Source organism: Haliotis rubra, unplaced genomic scaffold (assembly GCF_003918875.1).
Source record: "Haliotis rubra isolate DU_JTF1 unplaced genomic scaffold, ASM391887v1 Scf385, whole genome shotgun sequence".
NCBI lineage: Eukaryota > Metazoa > Mollusca > Gastropoda > Lepetellida > Haliotidae > Haliotis > Haliotis rubra.
Window position 1 is genome coordinate 528,275 of NW_025767063.1, and position 23,810 is coordinate 552,084.

General features: G+C 42.0%; 1 protein-coding gene across 2 annotated transcripts in view; it reads left to right on the top strand.

Annotated features, from left to right (window-relative positions):
- Positions 1-2,064: 2,064 nt before the first annotated feature.
- The window catches only part of LOC124286491 (interleukin-12 receptor subunit beta-2-like), a 75,347-nt gene continuing 53,601 nt past the window's right edge, over positions 2,065-23,810 (top strand). For both annotated transcript variants that reach the window (XM_046722866.1, XM_046722867.1), the window contains exon 1: positions 2,065-2,947. The gene's annotated coding sequence lies outside the window, so the exon portion shown is untranslated. The remainder of the gene's footprint in view (positions 2,948-23,810) is intronic.

Below are 23,810 nucleotides of genomic sequence, written 5' to 3' on the forward strand. Positions count from 1 at the left end.
GTACCATAGACTGTAACATATACTATACTGTACCATAGACTGTAACATATACTATACTGTACCATAGACTGTAACATATACTATACTGTAACATAGACTGTAACATATATACTATATAGACTGTAACATTACATAGACTGTAACATATACTATACTGTACCATAGACTAACATATACTATACTAACATAGACTGTAACATATACTATACTGTACCATAGACTGTAACATATACTATACTGTAACATAGACTGTAACATATACTATACTGTACCATAGACTGTAACATATACTATACTGTACCATAGACTGTAACATATACTATACTGTACCATAGACTGTAACATATACTATACTGTACCATAGACTGTAACATATACTATACTGTACCATAGACTGTAACATATACTATACTGTACCATAGACTGTAACATATATACTATAATATACTATACTGTACCATAGACTGTAACATATACTAACATATACTATACTGTACCATAGACTGTAACATATACTATACTGTAACATAGACTGTAACATATACTATACTGTACCATAGACTGTAACATATACTATACTGTACCATAGACTGTAACATATACTATATACTATACTGTACCATAGACTGTAACATATACTATACTGTACCATAGACTGTAACATATACTATACTGTACCATAGACTGTAACATATACTATACTGTATCATAGACTGTAACATACATACACTATACTGTACCATAGACTGTAACATATACTATACTGTACCATAGACTGTAACATATACTATACTGTACCATAGACTGTAACATTTACTATACTGTACCATAGACTGTAACATATACTATACTGTAACATAGACTGTAACATATACTATACTGTACCATAGACTGTAACATATACTATACTGTACCATAGACTGTAGTACCACATATACTATACTGTACCATAGACTGTAACATATACTATACTGTAACATAGACTGTAACATATACTATACTGTACCATAGACTGTAACATATACATATACTGTACGGACTGACTGACTGAGTTTAGTTTTACGCCGCTTTTAGCAATATTCCAGCAACTGTACCATAGACTGTAACATATACTATACTTTCAGAAATGGACTTCACTATACTATACTGTACCATAGACTGTAACATATACTATACTGTACCATAGACTGTAACATATACTATACTGTAACATAGACTGTAACATATACTATACTGTACCATAGACTGTAACATATACTATTCTGTAACATAGACTGTAACATATACTATACTGTAACATAGGCTTATGGCAGTTTAAGCCTGAGATCTTCACGGGGCGCAGGGTTGATACGATATTTTCGTGACATTGTGACATTGACTTTCATGTGTGTCCTATATTGATTATACAAACCATATTCCCATTTGGGGATGTAACAGTATTGTAGCAAAGAACCCAAAATTTGAATTTTGCGCGTTACCGTCATAGGTATTCAGATGTTTATATGCAAGTCATATTTTTATATATTTTGTTTAGTTTGATATTATAATTATCACATACCTTACATGTTATAATTAACCATACGCATTTGACAAGCATGTGTTAAACACGATCAGAGTATTTGCTAAATTATTTGGATCGGTCAGTCTTATATCCACAGCACTATATGACTATCTCAGATACATGTCCATTTTTGTGCAAGAAAAGCTGACACGAATTTTCCTAAAGTACAAACTGCAAGGTGACAGACAGTTTAATCTTGACAGTAAAGTTATTTAAAATCCCGTTTCGTTTGTTTGGCAGGCAAATGAATCGTCTAGTAGAGTACAGTACTGGTTGGTTTACAGGGTTATCGGTGATGAAAATAACAAAATGATTTCCGTCTATAATTATTGAGTGTTACTGTGTACCATTCACGTACATTTCAAAATTACGAACAGTGAGAAATATTTCTGTTTAGTAAGGGTAGTGACATGCTGCAAATGCAAAAGAACCAGTTGAAAATAAAACACAGAGACCATATAATATTACCATATAATCTATTATATGGTCTCTGATAAAAAACACAGGAAAACACTGAGATTGACGACACAAATGCGCCGATCAGGTAATTGAAAATGGGTATCAACATGAACGGCAATAAATAAACACAAATTGTTTCACGGACAATGTTAAAATAATGTGAAGTGTGGAAAACAATGCTCTCATCAATTTCATATTTCAACAGTTGAAAACTTACATAATAAATAAGGTCCATGTATTTGTAAGAATTTTCACTATGAATACACAATGCCCTTTATTAGAAAGTGGTCAAATGTAAAAGGTGTTATTGCTTTGGATTACACTTTCTTATTAAAGCGCAGATTCTATTTCTAGTACTTGAAAATCGGGGATTGAGTACAATATAGGATTCGATTTGAGACTGTGAACTTGTGGCGCCAATCGCTAGCTATGTGGCGTTAACAGCTGGTTGAAAAAAAGATGAAAATGAAAGTAGATCAAAGAGTGTTAAAATTGTTCTCATATGTACACACCACAATATGCTAGAGCACCTCGAAGTATGTTTTGAAATATTGTTGCAAGAAACACTAACGGAACAATGTCCTGTGATACACTGAAAACACATTATAGTGGAAATATTGTTTCATTCTAGTAACATAGGAACTGCAACAGTATATAAAACTGGCATATATATATACTCAAATATGCTACTATCCCACATAATATACAATTTGTTACAATCGGAAAACGAATAATTATCTCCCTTGCCTATGAACTGGGATCTGTATTGGGCGCCATCCTTGAAAGTGTTGCGAGATTATTGCAACGAAACGTTTGGGGAAACCCAGTTTCAGCTTTCACAGGTGGGGATTTGGTCTGGGGATTTCCCTTCCTCGTTGCAGCCTTGACAGAAAATAGGACGCGGTTGTGCGAGGACAAAAGCCAGAGGTGAGTTGCTTCGATAACACTGTCAAACTGATATATTACCCCTCTCTGTTTACCTGCGCAGCCCGTGCTAGGATGTCACACGGCTCAGAGTGGCCTGTGAGTGCGGGAGATGTCTTGAGGATATCAGACGGTCTGATCATAACATTGAGTTGCCGTCGATGGTGGTCTCTCTTCTTGTGGCTACGTCGTCAGCGGCTGGTTTAAAGTTAACGTTTTGTCATAAAGGAAGTATAATTGATGCATCGGAGTTTCCGTTATTTGATGAGATTGTATGTGATAGTTTATGACACTGTCATATGTTTATTCCGGAACAGACCGCACATCTTGATGCGAAGAATAATGATCGTCTTATTTCACGAAAATACAACAATATTCAGCTTCTTCGATTAGTTTTAAAACCAGATCCCTCGGTTTTTAATATGTATGTATATTTCTATGTAACGCAGACTTCATGAGTTGAAACCGATGTCTTTGTTTACCAAGTCTACTTATTTTTAATAGCTGCAGGTCGATGTGGTATAAGTTTAGAATCAGGTAGTTCATAAAAATAAACTCGTATTCCAGCTAAGGCCTACATCGGACCCGGCACACCTTGTATATTATTAGTGCCAAATCTTCTAGTTATATGCTGGACTAAGAATCAGGAGACAATGAGGAAATTTTGGGTAGAATTCCCTGGACATTATAATGTTCTAAAGTATAAAAGTTACAACAGAATCCTGTAATGGCAGAATGGTTGTCTCTTACAGCAGACAAAAACTATGATCTCAGATGATCACTTAGGATAAATTTGGATCACAAGTACACTTATCAGTTTCATAGATTACACATGTCTCGTAATATCAACATTTATAATCTCTTGCCAAGGATCATACTAAGCCATATTTAACCTTGTATGAGTGAACGAGTTTACACTGTAATTCAGTTATATCCAGGGTGTCATCTTCATGTGGGGGTGGTGGGGTAGGCTAGTGGTTAAAGCGTTGGCTCGTCACTCCAAAGACCCGGGTTCGAATCCCCACATGTGTACAATGTGTGAAGCCCATTTCTGGTGTCCCTTGCCGTGATGTTGCTGGAATATTGCTAAAAGTGGCGTAAAACCAAACTCAGTCAGTCAGTCAGTCAGTCAGTCAGTCAGTCAGTCAGTCATATTCATGTGAGTCTTGTTTGTTTGTTGTTTAATGCTGCACTCAGCAGTATTCCAGCTAAATTGTGGCAATCTGTAAATAATCGTCAGGACCAGAAAATCCAATCATCAACAGCATGAACATCATTTATGTAAGAAACAAGGCTGGAGTGATGCAGGCAAGACATTCAATTCATCACCATGGTGATGTCAGTGCCTTATTCAGATGTAACCCTGGTGTACTCCTAGCCATGGTGTTACCACAAGCATGGTGTTACCACAGGCAAGGTGTTACCACAAGCATGGTGTTACCACAGGCATGGTGTTACCACAAGCATGGTCTTACCACAAGCATGGTGTTACCACAAGCATGGTGTAACCACAGGCATGGTGTTACCACAAGCATGGTGTTACCACAAGCATGGTGTTACCACAAGCATGGTGTAACCACAGGCATGGTCTTACCACAAGCATGGTGTTACCACAAACATGGTGTTACCACAAGCATGGTGTTACCACAAACATGGTGTTACCACAGGCATGGTGTTACCACAGGCATGGTGTTACCACAAGCATGGTGTTACCACAAGCATGGTGTAACCACAGGCATGGTCTTACCACAAGCATGGTGTTACCACAAACATGGTGTTACCACAGGCATGGTGTTACCACAAACATGGTGTTACCACAGGCATGGTGTTACCACAAGCATGGTGTTACCACAGGCATGGTCTTACCACAAGCATGGTGTAACCACAGGCATGGTCTTACCACAAGCATGGTGTTACCACAAACATGGTGTTACCACAAGCATGGTGTTACCACAAACATGGTGTTACCACAGGCATGGTGTTACCACAAACATGGTGTTACCACAAGCATGGTGTTACCACAAACATGGTGTTACCACAGGCATGGTCTTACCACAAGCATGGTGTTACCACAAGCATGGTGTTACCACAGGCATGGTGTAACCACAAACATGGTGTTACCACAGGCATACCACTGTCACAGTTACACCTAAATTTGAGAATGAACACAAATTATGTGTCTCATTAGATGCACAAGCATAATCTGCTTGTTTGAATCCATATGTTTTGTTTAACACCACACTCTGCAAAAAGTCTATACTGGGTAGTCAGGTTCGCTGTACTGGGTGGTCAGGTTCGCTGTACTGGGTGCTCAGGTTCGCTGTACTGGGTGGTCAAGTTCGCTGTACTGGGTGGTCAGGTTCGCTGTACTGGGTGGTCAGGTTCACTGTACTGGGTGGTCAGGTTGTACTGGGTGGTCAGGTTAAGCTGTACTGGGTGGTCAGGTTCAGGCTGTACTGGGTAGTCAGGTTAAGCTGTACTGGGTGGTCAGGTTGGCTGTACTGGGTGGTCAGGTTGTACTGGGTGGTCAGGTTCAGCTGTACTGGGTGGTCAGGTTCGCTCTACTGGGTGGTCAGGTCTGGCTGTACTGGGTGGTCAGGTTGTACTGGGTAGTCAGGTTAAGCTGTACTGGGTAGTCAGGTTCGCTGTACTGGGTGGTCAGGTTCCCTGTACTGGGTGGTCAGGTTGTACTGGGTGGTCAGGTTAAGCTGTACTGGGTGGTCAGGTTAAGCTGTACTGGGTGGTCAGGTTCCCTGTACTGGGTGGTCAGGTTAAGCTGTACTGGGTGGTCAGGTTAAGCTGTACTGGGTGGTCAGGTTATACTGGGTGGTCAGGTTGTACTGGGTAGTCAGGTTAAGCTGTACTGGGTGGTCAGGTTATACTGGGTGGTCAGGTTCGCTGTACTGGGTAGTCAGGTTAAGCTGTACTGGGTGGTCAGGTTGTACTGGGTAGTCAGGTTCACTGTACTGGGTGGTCAGGGTTGTACTGGGTGGTCAGGTTAAGCTGTACTGGGTGGTCAGGTTATACTGGGTGGTCAGGTTGTACTGGGTGGTCAGGTTAAGCTGTACTGGGTGGTCAGGTTCGGCTGTACTGGGTGGTCAGGTTCGCTGTACTGGGTGGTCAGGTTCACTGTACTGGGTGGTCAGGTTCGCTGTACTGGGTGGTCAGGTTGTACTGGGTAGTCAGGTTCACTGTACTGGGTGGTCAGGTTGTACTGGGTGGTCAGGTTAAGCTGTACTGGGTGGTCAGGTTGTACTGGGTGGTCAGGTTCGGCTGTACTGGGTGGTCAGGTTAAGCTGTACTGGGTGGTCAGGGTTGTACTGGGTGGTCAGGTTCGCTGTACTGGGTGGTCAGGTTACAGCTGTACTGGGTGGTCAGGTTGTACTGGGTAGTCAGGTTCCCTGTACTGGGTAGTCAGGTTCGGCTGTACTGGGTGGTCAGGTTCACTGTACTGGGTGGTCAGGTTGTACTGGGTGGTCAGGTTCCCTGTACTGGGTAGTCAGGTTCGCTGTACTGGGTGGTCAGGTTAAGCTGTACTGGGTGGTCAGGTTAAGCTGTACTGGGTTGTCAGGTTGCTCTACTGGGTGGTCAGGTTGTACTGGGTGGTCAGGTTAAGCTGTACTGGGTGGTCAGGTTAAGCTGTACTGGGTGGTCAGGATCGCTGTACTGGGTGGTCAGGTTAAGCTGTACTGGGTGGTCAGGTTAAGCTGTACTGGGTGGTCAGGTTAAGCTGTACTGGGTAGTCAGGTTAAGCTGTACTGGGTGGTCAGGTTATACTGGGTAGTCAGGTTCCCTGTACTGGGTGGTCAGGTTCACTGTACTGGGTAGTCAGGTTAAGCTGTACTGGGTGGTCAGGTTATACTGGGTAGTCAGGTTCCCTGTACTGGGTGGTCAGGTTAAGCTGTACTGGGTGGTCAGGTTAAGCTGTACTGGGTGGTCAGGTTGTACTGGGTGGTCAGGTTGTACTGGGTAGTCAGGTTCCCTGTACTGGGTGGTCAGGATCGCTGTACTGGGTGGTCAGGTTAAGCTGTACTGGGTGGTCAGGTTGTACTGGGTGGTCAGGTTGTACTGGGTAGTCAGGTTCCCTGTACTGGGTGGTCAGGTTAAGCTGTACTGGGTAGTCAGGTTAAGCTGTACTGGGTGGTCAGGTTGTACTGGGTGGTCAGGTTCGCTGTACTGGGTGGTCAGGTTAAGCTGTACTGGGTGGTCAGGTTAAGCTGTACTGGGTGGTCAGGTTAAGCTGTACTGGGTAGTCAGGTTAAGCTGTACTGGGTGGTCAGGTTCAGCTGTACTGGGTGGTCAGGTTCACTGTACTGGGTGGTCAGGTTCGCTGTACTGGGTGGTCAGGTTATACTGGGTGGTCAGGTTGTACTGGGTAGTCAGGTTCCTGTACTGGGTGGTCAGGTTCAGTTCGCTGTACTGGGTGGTCAGGTTCGGCTGTACTGGGTGGTCAGGTTCACTGTACTGGGTGGTCAGGTTCGCTGTACTGGGTGGTCAGGTTCGCTGTACTGGGTGGTCAGGTTCGCTGTACTGGGTAGTCAGGTTCGCTCTACTGGGTAGTCAGGTTCGCTGACTGACTGATGTCATTGTATACTGGGTTAACTGTACTGGGTGCAGATCGATGCTCATGCTACTTGATCACTGGATTGTCAGGTCCAGATGCTATTGATCACTGGATTGTCAGGTCCAGATGCGATTATTTACAGGTCACTGCTATATAGATGGAATTTTCCTGAGAACGGCATTTAACAACCAACCAACACAACTCAGTAGAATATTATTAAATATATCCCCTGACACATCGTTCACCTTGGCTGCACTGTTGTCAATACCGGAAACTTGATCAATTTACCGAAGTGAGATGTGAATAGCAGTGTTTGCGGCCAGCCATTGGAACAGTTTAAAACGTTCCACATCAGTAATCGTGATAATTATACTGTGTGTAAAGGAGCCAGCCTTTGTCAGTGACAGCTTTGTGAAAATCTCCCGCCCTGTTCATCAACAACTAGTGTGTGAATCATTTAGGCATCCTGAACACCTTGAATTCTAAAGTAACTTATGTTAACGTTGCCGAAACTTTCTAACACTATTTTTGGGGTAATCAGCACTGGCTCCATCAAGTGCCCCCATCCCAATCTCTAGACCAATATGTAAGTAATCTTTATCAATACCACTACTTTATATGATAGTCCACATTTGATTGTCTGTATTACCTAATTTGTTTTACAGGAAACAGTATTGTGCAAGGGATAAATAAATACCTTGTAACTATAATTGAAAAAAAATCAGTTTCCTTGTCAGAACTAAGTTTGTTCACCTACCATTTGATCTCTTTAAAAAAAATGAAATTTGTTGTTTGCGCGGAAAAATAAAACTTGTTTCTTGCACGTTGGCATGTCACAATCCATCCTGCATGCCAGTTGTTTTTGTCGCCATTAAGGTCCATTTTTCAAATTTCTCTTATGGCCTAGGAGTCTGTGGCTCTGCATTTAGCTTTGCGGAGTTGCATCCCTTTGGCATGTCAGGAGTCTGTGATTGTGGATTGCTTATCCGACTAATCTTTCTAGGTTTGTCAGCACTATTTCAATGTTCTGGGGTTTGACACGAGTTGTACATGTCTGAGATCAGCTTCACTTTGATCTTCCTCCCACGTTAAGCCATGTCATGCTGACATTAGTGTTGGGAAGTGGTTGAAATCTCACAATTGATGATTGCTTCATTACCAACGAACAATCATCGAAAAAATTGGTTAGCCTCATTTTTCAGATTTTCCTATCCAGGTTGTAATTGCAGATATGTATAACATGATGCAACTTGCTACTTTAAAGTGATGACTAATATATCATGACCATAAACTTCCTTGAGTCTTAGAGAAATATTCAGTCATGACTTTTCAGATAGTGAGGAGTGAATTAAACACGTTTACAGGCCCTGACAACTTCTAAGATTCATTCCATTGTCATGTATTTCAAAGACTAAAACAGTAGTTCCAAAATCGTTTATGTTCGATTATGAGAAAATGTGATCGATTGATTGGTCGTTTGGTCACTGCGACCAATCTTCAATTATTTCAATTAATCGGAACACCACTAGCTGACTTGACATCATGCTGACATGAAGGATGCCAAACTCACTCACTCATTCACTCCTCCCACATTAAGCCATGTCATGCTGACATGAGGGATTCCCAACTCACTCACTCACTCACTCCTTCCACATTAAGCCATGTCATGCTGACATGAGGGATGCCCAACTCACTCACTCACACAAATTTCCCTCATCACATGAACATACCTGTCAACTCTCACGCATTTGGCGTGAGTCTCACGCTTTATTGACAAATGTCACGCTCTCACGCCTCCAAATAATAATCTCACGCATATCTGGTAGCCAAAAATAATTTCAAAATTAATACGCATTTTCGTTCGTTCTTGCGTAAAGTTGAACATTGAAAGAATGCCTGAATGAACGAAGTACTAAAACGATGTTTATGCGAATGATTCGCTTATTATTATTTATTAGCATGCATCTTTTAGTGTCAAAATAATGCCACCAGAAGGCTCCAAATGCTCCTGAAAATCACTAAACTTCATTTTCGGGGGTGAGGGGCTTCGCCCCCCAGAGACCCCCCACCAGGGCATTGCCCTCGACATGACCCCGGCTGGACCCCGGCTTATTTTTTTCAGTCTCACTCCAAACCATCTTTAGGGGTTGACAGCTCTGCATGAAGCAGATTATCCCTGCCTGCCTGACTGACATTACGTTAAGATTAAGTGAGGAGCCGAGTTAAATGTGTGCCCAGTTTTCAATTTGAAAACAATATTGTTTTTGATGCAAATGTAGTTGGTTGGCATCAGCGTTCCAATCATATTCTGAGCCATAACTTTTAAACTTTTTCAATTTTTCTTTTGGATTCCAAAGAAACAGTTTCAATGTAGTCTCAAATGAGGGTAGGGTTCGTTTCCATACGATATTCAACAAAACTTGCACATGCATTGCTTTTCAATTTAACTGAAGACTTTTGGTCTTTTGATTTGTTACCAAATGTGATTTTGTTATGTTTCCATTGAAACAAGTTGGATTCAGTCGCAAGTCTAGGATTTGTATTGAGCCATAACTCTAATATTTTTTCATGAAACATTTGCAATGACCACATGCTGACCTATTGCATTTCCATGTGTACCTTCAATATTTACTCTTGTTAAATTCCATCAAAGCAAGTTTTGAGATTGTTACAGGGGCTTGACATTAACCCAAATTCTCGAACAAGACCACAGGACCAGTAACTTTTAAAAATCACTGGTTCTTACAGATTCTTACTGGTCCTGCTGTGGGACTCTTTATGTCAAATTCAAATTTGCACCTGCTTTGTAGAATTTTATACATTCACACGTTGTTGTGTTCACTCGTTTCTTTTATTCATTCATTCATATTTTTTTTTAAAGCTCAAAACCTGTACAATTATATTGACAGCCTTAAATATCTACTAGACCATCGGGACAGCACTTATCAAAATTGCACTGGTCCTGTCAACATTTTACTAGACCCGGGCCAGTGGGATAGCATGAATGTCGAGCGCTGATTGTTAACGTGTTACAAGTTCATTAGTCTTCATCTGCCATAATCCCGATAAATAGCCACTGTGGCATCAGTCTGTTATGCTGCTTCAGTTATGCAAAAAACCAGAATCTGTAAAAGTAGTTTTTGCTATTACTGATTTTAAACACATTTCAACTTACGAGTTGGAGTAATGTTTCAAAAACCAAAGATTGGGAAGCATCCATTTTTATGAGTAAATTCACATTGTACTTCTGAAAGGTTTTCGTCCCTTTTTTTCACAATAACGATTTATGTCTACCTCCCGTCCTCAATTTCAAGACATATGTGCCAAAGAAAGATCTGAAGCACTCCCCCTTTCTAGTTTTTCGTGTGCCTGGGGTGCTTACTATGGCAAATACAGAATATATTAACATAATCATAATACATGCAATAATATATGCCACAATGATTGTGTGGTCTTAGTGCTAAGTAGCAGCTTCAGTTTAATGTCTTTCAGTGGCATTTAAAAGTTGTACATTGATGTCCAAGATATTTTTATGGATTAAACTTCTTTTTTAATTTCTCTCACGACGTTTCGAGACCATTCCAGGTCGTGAGAGAAATTAAAAAAGAGAAGTTTAATCCATAAAAATATCTTGGATAGCTTCAGTTTAGTTCTCGCATGTTCTTCGTTATCACTCCGTTTCAAGTAACCATGGTAACACTTGCAAGACTGAAGTTAAAGTCAGCGCTACTGGTGAGCACCTTACTGATGGATTTGTTGGTCTCTGTCACTATTCGATAGCTGACTTCAAGATGCCAAGAGTAAATGCATGTCAAAGGGACCAAGCTACTGGTAGATTGAATGCAGGCCAAAGCGCGGATGATTTTGCCCGCACTTTTAACGTCCATGCTACGACCATTTATCACCTTAAAAGTTGTTAGGCAACCACTCAGACCACTGCTGACCGTCCAAGAAGTGGTAGGCCAAAAGTGACCACGCCCAGACAAGACCAGTTCATCTGTCATCAACATCAGGCAGGTCCCATGAAACAGCCCAAAGGACCATTGGAGCTCACCAACACCACATTAGTAGCCGTACCGGACGACGTCAACTGAAGGCCAACAACCTGAAATTTCGCAGCCTCGTTGTCCTATACTGACCCCACGTCACCGTCAGGTGGGCAACACAGCATCTGAACTGTTGTCACAGACAGCGGTACCATGTCTCGGACAAGAGTCGATTCTGTCTTTCCCATGCTGACGGACTTTTCAGGATATGGCGAAGACGAGGTCAACGTTATGCCGATCAGTGTGTGATGGAAAGGAATGCATTGCATGGGCGGCTCGAGTGTAATGGTATGGGCAGGTATTGGCTACAACCAGAGACTAGGGCCAGTTGTGTTTCAGAATATTGGTCCTGGGGAGGGGAATGGTGTGATGCTCAGCGATACGTTGATCAGGCTCTCCAACCCCATGTTGTGCCATTTTCAGCCAGACATCAGAACCACATTTACCAGCATGATAATGCGAGACCGCATGTTGCAAGGGTAACACAAGATCACAACATTGCTGTTCTGATTGGCCATCCATGAGTCCCTGACTTAAACCCAACTGAACAGTTGTGGGATGAAACTCAAAGACGACTAAACCAAGTTTGTACAAGGCCAACAAATTCCTTGTTGACAGACAATTACCAACATCCCACTGAACTTTACCAACAATTTGGTGCATTCCATGTACAGGCGTTGTGCCGCAGTGGTAAATGCCAATGGCGGTCATATATACATGGTACTGACTTTTGTGACCTTGTGACCTTGATGCCTGATCATCCAAGTCTCCGTGAATGTTACGGCACTATCCCAAACATTTGTCAACCAAATGATCTTTGCAACTGTTAACATGTAAGCATGTATCAGTTCCATGTTGACTCTGAAAATGATATAAACTATTTACCGGACTGCACTTGTGTTTCTTTGCCTTTCAGTATATACATTAATCACCACAACTCCCCAGAATCTGGTTCTGGATATGACAGGGCTGCCCCGTATCTTGTGCCTGATATGACAGGGGTGCCCTGTATCTTGTGCCACATATGACAGGGCTTCCCTGTATCTTGTGCCTCATATGAAAGGGATGCCCTGAATCTGGTTCCGGATATGACAGGGCTGCCCTGACTCTTGTGCCTGATATGACAGGGGCCTGCCCTGTATCTTGTGCCTGATATGACAGGGCTGCCCTGTATCTTGTGCCTGATATGACAGGGGCCTGCCCTGTATCTGTGCCGGATATGACAGGCGTGCCCTGACTCTTGTGCCGGATATGACACAGGCCTGCCCCGACTCTTGTGCCTGACATGACAGGGGTGCCCTGTATCTTGTGCCTGACATGACAGGGCTGCCCTGTATCTTGTGCCTGATATGACAGGGCTGCCCTGACTCTTGTGCCTGACATGACAGGGCTGCCCTGACTCTTGTGCCTGACATGACAGGGCTGCCCTGTATCTTGTGCCTGACATGACAGGGGTGCCCTGTATCTTGTGCCTGACATGACAGGGCTGCCCTGACTCTTGTGCCTGATATGACAGGGCTGCCCTGACTCTTGTGCCTGATATGACAGGGCTGCCCTGTCTCTTGTGCCTGATATGACCTGGCTGCCCTGTCTCTTGTGCCTGACATGACAGGGCTGCCCTGTATCTTGTGCCTGATATGACAGGGCTGCCCTGTATTTTGTGCCTGATATGACCTGGCTGCCCTGACTCTTGTGCCTGATATGACAGGGCTGCCCAGTATCTTGTGCCTGATATGACAGGGCTGCCCTGTATTTTGTGCCTGATATGACCTGGCTGCCCTGACTCTTGTGCCGGATATGACAGGGCTGCCCTGAAACTGGTTCCTGATATGGCAGGGCTATATTCCTTTTGTATTTCTCTTGAAAGAAAATTGCTGCTGTTGAGGTTTGTGTCACGTATTGCATAGTGTTCTCACCGATAGTATTTGTTTGTTATTGATTAATTGATTATTTGTGTGCACCATTGACATGTATGAGAAAGGCTGTTGTCACTTGTCTCAAATAGATAACATCAAATCTTTTGAAGTGAAACGTCCTCCAGCCAAGTTAAATGCTTCAATATTTCACGGGATTCCGAATGTTATCTGAGCCATGTATCTGTTGAAAAGAAAGCACAACACAAACAGTGTTTGTATCAGCTGTTACCATGCCGATTAACAAAAAACTGTTAGGCAATCTAGTCTATTCATTGAGTGAGTATTGAAAGAACAAATCAATATGGCTGCAGTGGGTCTGGGTAATATTTCCTGGCTCAGGTAATCAGCAGGATCAGCTGCCACGTCACCTTCTTCGTTTTACAGGTAGTATTTCACTGTAGTTACCTAGTTTCACATTTGCACTTGAACTTAAATCTGCCACTAATACACGTATCTGCAGTTTAGAGCATGCACAGATCGGACACTGTTGACAGTTGTCAAGTATGTGTTTATCTACTTTAGGTTGGATACAATGAGCAGAGGTTCAAGGTTACTCTAATTTTGCTTCAGATGGTGGAAGAAAATGTATCTGTAGATGCCACATTGTTTATGGATTTGTTTGGTTCTGTGGTGTTTAAAGATGGTAGATTTAAAGTTGCTACTAGAAAGGATCCTCCTTCAATTAGCCCAGCTTGAGTTAGTGAGTGAATTTTGTTCCATGTCTCAGTCAGCTGCATTCTGGGAAATTGGTGTGCTCAGACAGACCAGTTACTGTTTAAGAACACGTATGAGGATTAATGAATCCTAACCTGGACTTGCCTCATGTGAATCCTGTCAACAAGATGACAGTATTTGTGGTATTGTTTGTAAATTTATAGATCTTGGCTATTATATTCCTCTTTGTTGGTGGCCTGCTCTTCTAATGCACAACAATGCCACAGCAAGAGTAGTGTCCCTTAGGTTTGTTGGAAACGTGTGATGGGTTTGAATCCCACTTGTATTTTCCAGGTTTGTTGGCACTGTACCCACGCCAACACCTGCATCGTTACAGACTCTCTGAGATGTTATGTAACCAAAACACTAATGAAGGTCGTGCAAAACTCCTTACATACCCACACTCCCACTCACTCACTCACTCAGACTATTTCTGTATTCCTCAACTAATTATGTGTCAGGGCAGGTTCAGACTATCAGGAACATGTTTGTAGGGAACATGTTTGTCAGGAACCTGTCTGTCAGGGAAATGTTTGTCAGGAACCTGTCTGTTGGGAACATGTTTGTCAGGAACCTGTCTCTCAGAAACATGTCTGTCCAGAACCTATCTGTCACGAACATGTCTGTCAGGAACCTGTCAGTTAGGAACGTGTTTGTCAGATACATGTCTGTCCATGTTTCTCAGGAACATGTTCATCACTCCAGGACAGTGTGTTGTGTTTATCAACCCCTGTATCCCCCAGTGTCCTGTACAGTATGTTGTGTTTATCAACCCCTGTATCACCCAGTGTCCTGTACAGTATGTTGTGTTTATCAACCCCTGTATCACCCAGTGTCCTGTACAGTATGTTGTGTTTATCAACCCCTGTATTGCCCAGTGTCCTGTACAGTATGTTGTGTTTATCAACCCCTGTATCACCCAGTGTCCTGTACAGTATGTTGTGTTTATCAACCCCTGTATTGCCCAGTGTCCTGTACAGTATGTTGTGTTTATCAACCCCTGTATCACCCAGTGTCCTGTACAGTATGTTGTGTTTATCAACACCTGTATCCCCAAGTGTCCTGTACAGTATGTTGTGTTTATCAACCCCTGTATCCCCCTGTGTCCTGTACAGTATGTTGTGTTTATCAACCCCTGTATCCCCCAGTGTCCTGTACAGTATGTTGTGTTTATCAACCCCTGTATTGCCCAATGTCCTGTATGGTATGTTGTGTTTATCAACCCCTGTATCACCCAGTGTCCTGTACAGTATGTTGTGTTTATCAACCCCTGTATTGCCCAGTGTCTTGTACAGTATGTTGTGTTTATCAACCCCTGTATCCCCCAGTGTCCTGTACAGTATGTTGTGTGTATCAACCCCTGTATTGCCCAGTGTCCTGTACAGTATGTTGTGTTTATCAACCCCTGTATCACCCAGTGTCCTGTATAGTATGTTGTGTTTATCAACCCCTGTATCCCCCAGTGTCCTGTACAGTATGTTGTGTCTATCAACCCCTCTATCCCCCAGTGTCCTGTACAGTATGTTGTGTCTATCAACCCCTGTATTGCCCAGTGTCCTGTATGGTATGTTGTGTTTATCAACCCCTGTATCCCCCAGTGTCCTGTACAGTATGTTGTGTGTATCAACCCCTGTATTGCCCAGTGTCCTGTACAGTATGTTGTGTTTATCAACCCTTGTATCACCCAGTGTTCTGTACAGTATGTTGTGTTTATCAACCCCTATATGCCCCAGTGTCCTGTACAGTATGTTGTGTTTATCAACCCTTGTATCACCAAGTGTCCTGTACAGTATGTTGTGTTTATCAACCCCTGTATTGCCCAGTGTCCTGTACAGTATGTTGTGTTTATCAACCCCTGTATCCCCAATGCCCTGTACAGTATGTTGTGTTTATCAACCCTTGTATCACCCAGTGTCCTGTACAGTATGTTGTGTTTATCAACCCCTGTATTGCCCAGTGTCCTGTACAGTATGTTGTGTTTATCAACCCCTGTATCCCCCAGTGTCCTGTACAGTTTGTTGTGTTTATCAACCCCTGTATCCCCCAGTGTCCTGTACAGTATGTTGTGTTTATCAACCCCTGTATCACCCAGTGTCCTGTACAGTTTGTTGTGTTTATCAACCCCTGTATTGCCCAATGTCCTGTACAATTTGTTGTGTTTATCAACCCCTGTATCCCCCAGTGTACTGTACAGTTTGTTGTGTTTATCAACCCTTGTATCACCCAGTGTCCTGTACAGTTTGTTGTGTTTATCAACCCCTGTATGCCCCTGTGTCCTGTACAGTATGTTGTGTTTATCAACCCCTGTATCCCCCTGTGTCCTGTACAGTATGTTGTGTTTATCAACCCCTGTATTGCCCAGTGTCCTGTACAGTATGTTGTGTTTATCAACCCCTGTATCCCCCAGTGTCCTGTACAGTTTGTTGTGTTTATCAACCCCTGTATCGCCCAGTGTCCTGTACAGTATGTTGTGTTTATCAACCCCTGTATCCCCCAGTGTCCTGTACAGTATGTTGTGTTTATCAACCCCTGTATCACCCAGTGTCCTGTACAGTATGTTGTGTTTATCAACCCCTGTATCACCCAGTGTCCTGTACAGTATGTTGTGTTTATCAACCCCTGTATCACCCAGTGTCCTGTACAGTATGTTGTGTTTATCAACCCCTGTATCACCCAGTGTCCTGTACAGTGTGTTGTGTTTATCAACCCCTGTATCACCCAGTGTCCTGTACAGTATGTTGTGTTTATCAACCCCTGTATCACCCAGTGTCCTGTACAGTATGTTATGTTTATCAACCCCTGTATCCCCCAGTGTCCTGTACAGTATGTTGTGTTTATCAACCCCTGTATCAAGGAAAACCAAGTTTATGGATAGTCAACTTCTTTATTGCAATGAGTGCGATGTTTCGGTGAAGGTACTAACACCGTTATCAAGCACCCAGTGTCCTGTACAGTATGTTATGTTTATCAACTTCTATATTGTGTTCTATTCTGCGTCATGTGTTATGTAACAGCTTCCTAATGTCATTCACTGCTAATAGTATGTGCAAGCATCATTGATTATTGTGCTGCAATATTGCCTTCACCTGCATACCTGTACACACCTGTACATTTGTAGCAGTCAATATCGTGTTGGTATCAGCCAGCCCATGCTACTAGGTGTGAGATCTTCAATTGTGGATGATGCTCGCGTTGGTATGGAGATGAAATATGATGATAGACACCCTGGAACACATAATCACATAATAACAAGTATAATCATATATGATACATACTTATATAAATCATAATCTTTTCACAATAGGTATCATGTTAACTTATCAATCATCCACTGTTGATACTATAATAGGTGAGCACTAATTCGGTGATATGTAGAGGGGAACATATGCTTCACAAGACAATAGTAAGTAGAATAGAATACCTCTCAAACTGTACAATCTTCAGTAATAAAATGGATATAACTTATTGACTTTTAGTTAAAATATGAATGACTACATTATAGGTAAACATTGTGTGTGTAAATGTGTACATTCAGGGTTTGATGTTAACATATTTTACTACTAGACCAGGATGCCGTTGTACAAAGTGATCTTAGCACTAAGGTGACCGTAACTCCCATACCTTAACATACACATAAGGTAGTCTTAGCACTAAGGTGACCGTAATTCCCATACCTTAACATACACATAAGGTAGTCTTAGCACTAAGGTGACTGTAACTCCCATACTTTAACATACACATAAGGTAGTCTTGGTGCTAAGGTGACCGTAACTCCCATACCTTAACATACACATAAGATAGTCTTAGCACTAAGGTGACCGTAACTCCCATACGTTAACATACACATAAGGTAGTCTTAGTGCTAAGGTGACCGTAACTCCCATACCTTAACATACACATAAGGTAGTCTTAGCACTAAGGTGACCGTAACTCCCATACCTTAACATACACATAAGGTAGTCTTAGTGCTAAGGTGACCGTAACTCCCATACCTTAACATACACATAAGGTAGTCTTAGCACTACGGTGACCGTAACTCCCATACCTTAACATACACATAAGATAGTCTTAGCACTAAGGTGACCGTAACTCCCATACCTTAACATACACATAAGATAGTCTTAGCACTAAGGTGACCGTAACTCCCATACCTTAACATACACATAAGGTAGTCTTAGCACTAAGGTGACCGTAACTCCCATGCCTTAACATACACATAAGGTAGTCTTAGCACTAAGGTGACCGTAACTCCCATACCTTAACATACACATAAGGTAGTCTTAGTGCTAAGGTGACTGTAACTCCCATACCTTAACATACACATAAGGTAGTCTTGGTGCTAAGGTGACCGTAACTCCCATACCTTAACATACACATAAGATAGTCTTAGCACTAAGGTGACCGTAACTCCCATACCTTAACATACACATAAGATAGTCTTAGCACTAAGGTGACCGTAACTCCCATACCTTAACATACACATAAGGTAGTCTTAGTGCTAAGGTGACCGTAACTCCCATACCTTAACATACACATAAGGTAGTCTTAGTGCTAAGTTTGTTTTGTACATTATTATATGACGGGTAGATTTCCGCCCTTCTGATTGGCCCACTTGGTCACATGACAGCTGTGACGCTAAGCGATGTCAACCTCGCCACATCGCGAGAGGTTGATATAACAATCCAAGCACCTCCCGTGGCTAAAAATAGATTTGGGATATTCCAGCTGTGAACTCCGCACTGCTGAAATTGAGACTTGAAATATTTGAACTGTGATGTTTTAAAGATGTTGAAATGTTATTGACTGTTGAAAGATATCTAAACGATTGTGATAATAAACAAGTTGAATTTTTAAAAAATTGCTTTCATTTACTAATACTGCCTCTGAAAGTTGTAAGCCTATTCCAGCTTATATTGAGTCTCTCTTATGTCACAGAAGAACAGGTATTCAGTACTTTTGTCACATAATAAAACAATTATTGACTTCAGTTCGGTTGATCCAATGATTTATCAACCTTCGCCTCGGTGAATATGACATGTCCAAGGTCGATAAATCATTGGCTCAACCTCACTAGAAGTCAATAATTGTATAATGTTACCCAGTGGACTAGTGGGTCTTAAAATTTACTGGAGCATACATCACGTCTAATAGTAGATTTTGGATTTCCTGCTTGATATTGAAAATACATAATGCTGTGCAAGATTTTTAAAAACAAAAATAAACAAGTACTGTGATTTGAAACAGCATTCATTAAATATCTACATGACCAGTCCGGCTAGCCAGACACGATCTTAACTAGACCAGACCATTTACTAGACAATGTCGTTCAGACGTGCCTTAGTGTCGAACCCTGACATTACTTATGGAGAAAGATATACACTAGTGCATTAACTTGATTATTACATGGAGATATACACCCTGGCCTTGCACATACAGTGGAAACCTGATAAGTAAAATTTCAAGGGACTCGCCAAAATTGTTTACTTATCAGGTATTTTACTTATCCAAACTTATAAAAACCTGCAAATGACAACCATATGCATGTATATGTATGCATATGTAACAATGAACAACTTATCAGGGCTGGCCTCCAGTTGTCAGTGTATTGTCAACTGCTTGACGCCAGCGAGCTGTAAGTAGGATGTTTGTTTGACTGGAGACTGACACGACTGCTCCTCATGTCGGATTATGTGGTGATCGCTAATTTAGTTATCCAGTCTCTTTTGTTAAGGTAATTTACTTCCAGGGACCGTGAGAAGACGTTTAGTTAAGCGGTATTGTTTACTTATCCGAGTTTAGTTAACCGGACTCTAATAGTGATAATTAATGAAGAAATTTGCCGGGACCAAAGAAAAGTGTTTACTTATCAGGTCTGTTTAGTTAAGCGGTCTTTACTTAGGCGGTTTCCACTGTATATAAAGAACATACCCTGCTAGTGATACCAGGCTGAGATTCAAACTGCCACACCATGCTTACAGTACTGCTATATTCTCTAACCTGATACAGATAGTAGTAGCAGTGTATTTATATAGCGCTAATTCTACTACACATGGCCATGCTCCAAGCTCTCCCTGAGCATTATAAATCTATATACAGGGATGGAGATGCTGGCAGAAATGTTACTGATATTTTCGGAAAAGGTGGGTCTTGAGGCGTGCTTTGAAAGATGTGAAGGTTGACGATGACTTCAAGTCAACAGGGAGGGAATTCCATAGAGATGCAGCAGCAAACGGAAATGATCTCGAACGAAATAGTCCATGTAGGCTAATTATACTGAACCATGAAGATCTGATCTTTGAAGGGCATTTAGAAGATCTGGGTTAGAAATGGTCTTCAGTAACCCATGCTTGTCGTAAGAGGCGACTAACAGGATCGGGTGGTCAGACTCACTGACTTGGTTAAAACATGTCATTGTATCCCAATTGTGTAGATCAATGCTCATGCTGTTTATCACTGGATTGTCTGATCCAGACTGTTTACAGACCGCCGTCATATAGCTGGACTATTGCTGAGTGTGGCATAAAACTAAACTCATTCACTCACTAACTATACTGAACGTGATACTGCCCACATGCTTTTTACAATCATTTGCATGCATTATGTCAAACTTTGTATGCTACACAGACTATTTACAGAAGATAAGCACATGTTCTTGCACACTTTCATTCATTCATTTAGTAGAAGTAATAGAATATTTCCGTGATCCTTGTGAAGTCCTAGCCGATGTTTACAGGACATACATTCATTTTACTTGAGGACACAATGTAAGCATACTATATTATTTGAATACAACATTTTGGTAATGGATATTTAACTCATCTGATTACAGCTTGTCTCTTTGCTGACCTGAACAGTCATGTGCTGGGAGATTACACAGGGTGAACAAAGCAATCAGACTTTAGAAACTTTTGATAAAGTGTAATAGCTGACTGGTAAATCTAAATGAAACTAACAAATATGTGTAAAACACTTGAAATAAAGAAATACATCTGCAACATATTTACACAGGGTGGGTGTACAGGTCAACTTGTATATTTACACAGGGTGGGTGTACAGGGCAGCTTGTATATTTACACAGGTCGGGTGTTAAGGGCAGATTGTATATTTACGCAAGATAGGTGTACATGGCCACTTGTATATTTACATGGGTAGGTTTACAGGGCAGCTTGTATATTTACACAGGGTGAGTGTACAGGGCAGCTTGTATATTTACACAAGGTGAGTGTACAGGGCAGCTTGTATATTTACACAGGGTGAGTGTACAGGGCAGCTTGTATATTTACACAGGGTAGGTGTACATGGCCACTTGGTATTTACATGGGTAGGTTTACAGGGCAGATTGTATATTTACATAAGGTGAGTGAACAGGGCAGCTTGTATATTTACACAGGGTGAGTGTACAGGGCAGCTTGTATATTTACACAGGGTGGGTGGACAGGGCAGCTTGTATATTTACACAGGGTGAGTGTACAGGGCAGCTTGTATATTTACACAGGGTGGGTGTACAGGGCAGCTTGTATATTTACACAGGGTGAGTGTACAGGGCAGCTTGTATATTTACACAGGGTGGGTGGACAGGGCAGCTTGTATATTTACACAGGGTAGGTGTACATGGCCACTTGTATATTTACATGGGTAGGTTTACAGGGCAGATTGTATATTTACACAGGACGGGTGTACAGGGCAGCTTGTATATTTACACAGGGTGGGTGGACAGGGCAGCTGGTATATTTACACAGGGTGGGTGTACAGGGCAGCTTGTATATTTACACAGGGTGAGTGTACAGGGCAGCTTGTATATTTACACAGGGTGGGTGGACAGGGCAGCTTGTATATTTACACAGGGTAGGTGTACATGGCCACTTGTATATTTACATGGGTAGGTTTACAGGGCAGATTGTATATTTACACAGGGTGGGTGTACAGGGCAGCTTGTATATTTACACAGGGTGGGTGTACAGGGCAGCTTTTATATTTACACAGGGTGAGTGTACAGGGCAGCTTGTATATTTACACAGGGTGAGTGTACAGGGCAGCTGGTATATTTACACAGGGTGGGTGTACAGGGCAGCTTGTATATTTACACAGGGTGAGTGTACAGGGCAGCTTGTATATTTACACAGGGGTGGTGGACAGGGCAGCTTGTATATTTACACAGGGTGGGTGTACAGGGCAGCTTGTATATTTACACAGGGTAGGTGTACATGGCCAGCTTGTATATTTACACAGGGTGGGTGGACAGGGCAGATTGTATATTTACACAAGGTAGGTGTACATGGCAGCTTGTATATTTACACAGGGTGGGTGTACAGGGCAGATTGTATATTTACACAGGGTGAGTGAACAGGGCAGCTTGTATATTTACACAGGGTGAGTGTACAGGGCAGCTTGTATATTTACACAGGATGAGCGGACAGGGCAGCTTGTATATTTACACAGGGTGGGTGTACAGGGCAGCTTGTATATTTACACAGGGTAGGTGTGCAGGGCAGCTTGTATATCTACACAGAATATATGTTCCGTATTGCAGGATATTTGAATGCAATGTTGTCAAATTCAACATCCTTCCTACTTTCTGTGTGATCAATGATCACAACTGTCAAGGAAATACAGAGCTGCAGTACATCCTGAATATGGCTGACTCAGGTCCGTCCATGTTACAAATGTGTGGAAGCCTATCAATATGACTTCCTCATGTTGATGATGTGATATGGAGAACATTAGTTTCATATGAGAGGTACATACATGTAACCTGGAATAGAGACATCGTTATAAATACATACATGTAACCTGGAATAGAGACATCATTATAAATACAAACATGTAACCTGGAATAGAGACATCGTTATAAATACATACATGTAACCTGGAATAGAGACATCGTTATAAATACATACATGTAACCTGGAATAGAGACATCATTATAAATACATACATGTAACCTGGAATAGAGACATCGTTATAAATACAAACATGTAACATACAATAGTGAGTGAGTGAGTTAGGTTTTACGCCGCTTTTAGCAATATTCAAGCCAGATCACGGCAGGGCACACCAGAAATGGGCTTCACACATTGTACCCATGTGGGGAATCAAACCCAGGCCTTCAGTGTGACAAGCCAACGCTTTAACCATTAGGCTACCCCACTGCCCCTAACATACAATAGAGACATCTACATAAATACAGACATGTAACCTGAAATACAGCCGTCAACATACAAGAAAAAATCATGGGACTAATATTAAAAAATGGTTCCACTGTACAAAATGAAGCCATACACAAGCCATGGGTGCTGTGCCGGTTTACACTTGTCAGAAGGTAACACAAAGTACGTGATCTGGACTAATGGCTGTCCACTTCCAGTTTTGTGGAAACCTGGGTAGGTTATATAAAGCAAGCAGGGGTGGAAATAACCCATTGCCCAACGTCCAAGTCCAGTGTTTCTGTCGGGCAAGCACATTTGTATATCACGCTGTACCGGTGTCCGTTGACATTCCAATGTTAATTATGTTGCTTATATAAAAAAATCACCAAAACAATCGGCCGGTATAGCGGAACAAAATTTCAGGGCAAGGGATTTTACATGTGCCACTGTACCAATGATACACAGAGGATAGAATGTATA